Genomic DNA, 6000 nt, shown 5'->3' with positions numbered 1-6000 from the left:
AGCACCCTTAGTGTGAACAAGCCCTTACACTTAATCCTGTCCAAAGTGTTTTCATGTATCTTTATTGGCCTTTTTCCTATTTAGAATTTATGTTCCTATTAGTTATAGCACTACAGCATCACACTTCTTCCTAGCTGTTATGTACTGTATGTGATTGCTTAACGGTATGAAGACAATTTTGTATTTCAGGAGAAGCGACCAGACCTGAGTTTTTAGCTCCACATCAACTTTTTGACAAGCCCTGCCTGGAACAGTCCTCTCTGTGGAAAATAAATTGTACAGTCGTAGAAGCATATTGCGAATTAGAGTAGGAGTCATCAGACAAGAGATATATTCTTGCCATTGGTGAGCTTATGCAGTTACCATAGTAACGGTGAATAAAATCTGTGTTTGTGAGCCTGTGACTGCTCCTCTGATTTAACCAGTCGCTAAAATCAAAGGTCACTGGGATCAGTAAGGCATGAGTCAAAAAATCATTAGGTTACATGATTTTGACTAAAAATGTTTCTCTGTTATTTAGCCATAAATGAAAAATATTGATTCTGAATTTCAAATGCCTTTGTCAGCCTAGGCTTAAGAGGAAGACAACTGTATGTACACATGCAGGATAAACGTTGCTCTAAAGATTTTTCATTTCAGATAACAGCTTATCCACAACTGATGAACAGGGCCAGTTCTCTCATGAAGAAAGGTGAAACCTTTGCATCAGGCACAGAGATTACAGGGGCAGCATGTTTGTACTGTGTTTACACTAACAGCATGCAGTCAGAGTAGGAGGAGAAGCGAGAGGAGAGCGAGGTGAAGAGATCATCATTGGGGAAAAGCAGCTTGTTGTGCTGTGTGAGGTGTCTGACAGTGAGCAAGGAGGGGGAGGCAGGAGAGTAGCAGTGTTTCATTTGACTTGCACAACAGAAGGGAGGAGGTGGCTCTGCTCTCCTGACTGTGGAGGAATGGAGTGGCTGAGGGTAAGCAGTTTGATTGTCACAGACTCACAGCCAGTCAGTGTGCTGTTGTGTTGAGCTGCAGCGTGTCATCTGGGAACATTAAATGAAGCAGAGTAAATTGTTGGTTGCCGTGCCATCATCCCGAATGAGGGGGGGGGGGGGGGGGGGCATCCTCACAAGTTTACCTCAGCCAGCAAAAAGTCTAGAACTGGCCCTGCTCATCAAGCTCAGCAGCACTAGGAGACAATCAAGAAGCCAATTCTGTCCTGTGGAAAGGTTACTGGGAGAATGAACAGAAGATGCTGTCCCAACGGGATCACATGCCAGACAGAGCTCCCGCTTAACCTAGTCAAATTGCACAAAGATGCTGACAGAATGGCAGTGCAAGCTAAAGTCCAACTGAACATAGACATATATGAGCACTTTGACTATGATCAGCACAACAGACCAACCAGTATGTCCTGGTTTTGAAAATCAAAGATTGAAGTCATCAGATGTTAGCCAATCCCAAGCAGGATAGTAAAGCTTGAAGCCAGTATTCATTCTCACTGCTCTGTGGTAGTGATGATCATAACCTGCTAATAACCATTATGCAAAAATTTGCATAAAATTTCACAATTAAGGCCACACATGAGTACGATTTCAAAATTCAATGTGGTTAATAGCAAAGCCCCCATACATGCTATCATGACCAAAATAGCTACATATGGTAAGAGAAATAGTGGGAACAAGCCAAAAAAATGTTTTTCAAAAAGACCTTGTATTTAAAAAAAAATTGATTTTGGGCGTGGATGCAGCAGCAGCCCCAGGACCGACTAACACAGATCGGCGTAAGGTCCTTGGGGCGTGGTTCGCGAGAGATTGCTCGCGCTGATGCTTGGCGATCGCCGCTAGGAGAATGTTAGACGGCGAAACAACCAACTAATTACCCTGTACAGTGCTGCCATCTAAGGCAGCTCTGTACTGGGGACAGTCGTGTGACACGGCTGTCCCCTCCAGAGGTAGGAAAGTGATCGGCTGTCATAGGCTGAAGCCTAAGACAGCCGATCACGCTGATTGGCTGGCAGGGGGAGGGGAAAAAAAAATAGGCCGATTTATTTAAAAAAGAATAATTTATTAAAAAACAAACAAACGACTGGGGAGCGATCAGACCCCACCAACAGAGAGCTCTGTTGGTGAGGAGAAAAGGGGGGATCACTTATGTGCTGAATTGTGCGGCCCTGCAGCTTGGAATAGAGCCCAATGTGCATTACATCCCTCTCAACTGACTAGTACTCAGACCACTGTCCAGAATGCTGGAAAATCTGTGTGCAGGGTGGGGCTGACAGGGGCAACTGCCAGTGATGTTTCCACTGCAGCTCGCCATGGGAACCACAATAGTGATCACCAACTTTGTGGCTTGCATCACGGGGCATTTGAAGGAGTTGAACTGGACCAGAGCTAAGGGAAAATACTGTTATCATCGTTTTCTTCAGTTGATCCTTTTATTTTATATTGTGGTCTATTTTGTTTATTTACTATTCAGTGTTTTTCTTATTGTTCTGTAAATTTTCATGCATACTTCTCTCTTTTCACTTTATAAATATTTTTAAAACAATAGCGATTACTTCTTGCTCTTAACCACTTATGTACCAGCAGTCTCTGACCCCTTAAGGACCAGAGACTGTTGGTACCAAAAACCGTCATATACCGACGAATCACATACCCACCACTCCCACCGATCAGGCCGCTCTCCCACTGCCACAGGCTCCACTCTCTCTGCCGTTGCTATGTAAAATCATGTAAAATCTCCTTCAGAGCCAGGTCTACTCCTTCAGAATTCAGAGAGGGTAAGTGAACAAAACTAGGTGCCATATATATGTAGGAGGCTGCATGCGGGCTCAGTGACACTGGATGGATGGCGGTGCAGACTCCATCATTCTTAATCATAGCTTTGCTGGCTTAGCTGTAGACTCGGTCTAGAAAAAAGGCTTCAAAAACAAAATTAAAGGACTGGTGTAGAGAGAAGTATTGATTTTGCCTATGGCGAGTAATAAAGAACAAGTCACCTGTAGGTAACATACTTGTAAAATACATTTATACCATAATAGCTGAGATAAGAACTTCTCTGCATTTCTTTACCCATACTGAGGTATATATATTACCTCCAGGCTGCAGTAAAATGATGTCTTAGGCAGATTCTCTGAACTTCTCAGTTGGCTCGGTGGACATTAAGATTATTTTACACTACTTCTAGCAAAAGAGTATAATTCGAAAGACAAATGGGTCAAAAGAGACATCCCAGAGCTTGTGTGGGAAGCATAATGTCTGAACTATTAAGATGTGTACAAAATTGTATAGACCCAAGGATAGTTCTTCCATGAAGCAATGTGATTCATGTGCTTCAAAACTGCAAAAATTAGAGAGTGACAAGAGGCGTCTCCCTCCCCCAAACGACTCTCTCTTCCACAGATGCATGGCGCCTCCTCTCAGCATTCTAGCGATGGCATCTCCATTCACCCATCTAGCGTCCTGTATCCATGGCTACATCGGTGCCTCGTGTGACCTGTTATAGGCTGCCGGGTTACATGATGTGCTGCTGTAGTCAGAGAGGAAGCAGAACTTCACATGTGGCTGGTGATCCTATCACTAATCTGCTGAGAGTGGGTAAGTGATGTGGCGCAAGTGCAGCACATACCTGGCATCCTGGTGATCAGATGCTGCAGGCCAGCAGGGAGGAGATGCTGTCCTGGAGGAAGCAATGCACAGCCAGTGTATCTCTTCTTTCTGGTCTTGCTTTGCACACACACGTTGGGGCGGGGTACCCTCACAATGTATTGCAAAAAGTCTATAACCGGCCCTGTATAGACTTGTTTAGTAACTGAATGATGTGCTTCAGATTCTGTTGACCATTGTAGAGACTCTGTGATGTACTGATGATTCTATACACCGCTATGGTCCCTCTGTGATCTGTCGGATAATCTGTAGGCCAGAAGAGATGGTCAATGAAATGCTACTAAGTTGTTGTTTTTTATGCAAACTATATGCAGCTGGGAATTGAAGAATCAAATGCTCTACATGACAGTTTTGGTTGGTTCATTTTTAAGTTGCATTGAATTTGCATTACATTTGCATACAAATCAGAATGATTGGAATCTTATTGACCTTTTCTGTAGGCCAATACAGTACTTGTATGATGGGTAGAAGGTTTGTTAGTGCTGTACTGACTTCTTCTAACCTATCTTGTGAACCAGGGCTCATGGGTTGCAATTTGACACAAAGGTCCCCTCTCTACAATGAAATTTTGAGGCATGTGGGAGGTGTGGCTTCGGAGATATTTTGAGGAGATTATATGAAAGTTCCCACTGAGCATGCGTGTTACTCAGAGAGGAAGGCGGTTTCCGGGCAGCATGATCAGACATTACAGGGCTCTGAGCCTTGTGTGTGTGATGTCACACGATGAGAAGATTCTGTACACTGATACAGTATATCTGCGAGGTGTACAACACTCTGCAAATTATTTTGGAACACCTGTGATTCTTAGAAGATTTGGCCAATCAGTGATGTACATCTCTACCATATGGAACTTTCAGACTTACACAATAAATCAGTAATATTTGCAACAGTTTGTTGGATGATGTGGTACCCAGTGTAGCACAAATGAAATCTGTGAAAGATTCTGTAAAGCTAGGTTTAGGTTTCCATCTAGGTTCTGTGAAAGTTAAGTTTCCATTTCCAGCTTAGTAAGTAGAAGTCAGAGGAAGTGAATGGGTGGATGGACAGCTCTTGTATTCACTGTATAGAGAAGATGCCACAGAACATTTATATCACACTTTTTTCCTGGGGGACTCAATTTGCTAGAGCTGCAGCCACTAGTGCGCGTTCTATAGGCGTAGCAGGGTTAGGGAGTCTTGCCCAAGGTCTCTTCACTTATTAGGTACTGGTTTACTGAACAGGATGAGCTTGGATTCGAACCCTGGTCTCCTGTGTCGGAGGAGAGGCAGAGCCCTCAACCAGTACACTATCCAGCCACTGTAGGACTGGATAGTGGCTGGATAGTGAATGGACAATATTTAGAATTAGACTATTGAGAAGGGGATAGGCAACTCTGGTAATTAAACGCATGGAAGAAGTTAATTGATGGCTTAAAGCAAACCTTTGACTTTAAGAAAGGAAAAAGTTAAATACTTACCTAAGTAGTTTGAAGCCTTTGGATGCTGGAGTATGGAGGAGCTGGATTGGCAGTTCCAGTACTTAAAGGGACACTTAAGTCAAACAAAAAAATGAGTTTTACTCACCTAGGGCTTCCAATAGCCCCCTGCAGCTGTCCGGTGCCCTCACTGTCTCCCTCCGATCCTCCTGGCCCCACCAGCAGCCACTTCCTGTTTCGGTGACAGGAGCTGACAGGCTGGGGACGCGAGTGATTCTTCGCGTTCCCAGACACATTAGCACCCTCTATGCTGCTATATGGTATATGATATGGTATATGATATATGCTATAGCAGCATAGATGGCGCTATTGTGGTCAGGAACGCGAAAAATCACTCGCATCCACAGCCTGTCAGCTCCTGTCACCGAAGAGGAACTGTAGTGAAAATAACCTAGTTAATAAAATTGCTTACTATTTTTACAATATTAATTTATAAGTTATTTAGTCAGTATTTGCCCATTGTAAAATCATTCCTCCCCCGATTTGCACTCTAATTTATAATAGGTGGCAACAACTTTAGTCCTGACAGGTGCAGCTCTGCTGAATTTTTGTGAAATTAATGTCTGATCTCCTAGAGTGCTGTAGGAGATGCTGAAACCAGGAAAATTGTCGTAAAAGTGTGTTTTCTGAATAATTTACTGCAATGTACTATATGGCACTACTGTGCCACTTTAAAACATGAAAAAACAGGTCTGGTCAGATTATACAAAATATGGTCAGGTCTATTGGTCACATACATGGAGAAGGTATATGGACAGCTACAGGAGTCAGGGTATGGAGGAGCAGCTCCAATGATGGAGTATGAAAGAGGTGGTGGGATGTTTCTAGTTATTGGGGATAGAGGAAATGGAATGTTGGTTACCGATG

General features: G+C 43.4%; 1 protein-coding gene across 1 annotated transcript in view; it reads left to right on the top strand.

Annotated features, from left to right (window-relative positions):
* The first annotated feature begins 274 nt into the window (after positions 1-274).
* The window catches only part of DMBX1 (diencephalon/mesencephalon homeobox 1), a 54859-nt gene continuing 49133 nt past the window's right edge, over positions 275-6000 (top strand). The window contains exon 1 of the mRNA XM_068239599.1: positions 275-345. The gene's annotated coding sequence lies outside the window, so the exon portion shown is untranslated. The remainder of the gene's footprint in view (positions 346-6000) is intronic.

Source organism: Hyperolius riggenbachi, chromosome 6 (assembly GCF_040937935.1).
Source record: "Hyperolius riggenbachi isolate aHypRig1 chromosome 6, aHypRig1.pri, whole genome shotgun sequence".
In the NCBI taxonomy this organism is placed as follows: domain Eukaryota; kingdom Metazoa; phylum Chordata; class Amphibia; order Anura; family Hyperoliidae; genus Hyperolius; species Hyperolius riggenbachi.
The sequence above is the reverse complement of the archived record's forward strand: the minus strand, read 5'-3'. Positions and strand labels throughout refer to the sequence as shown.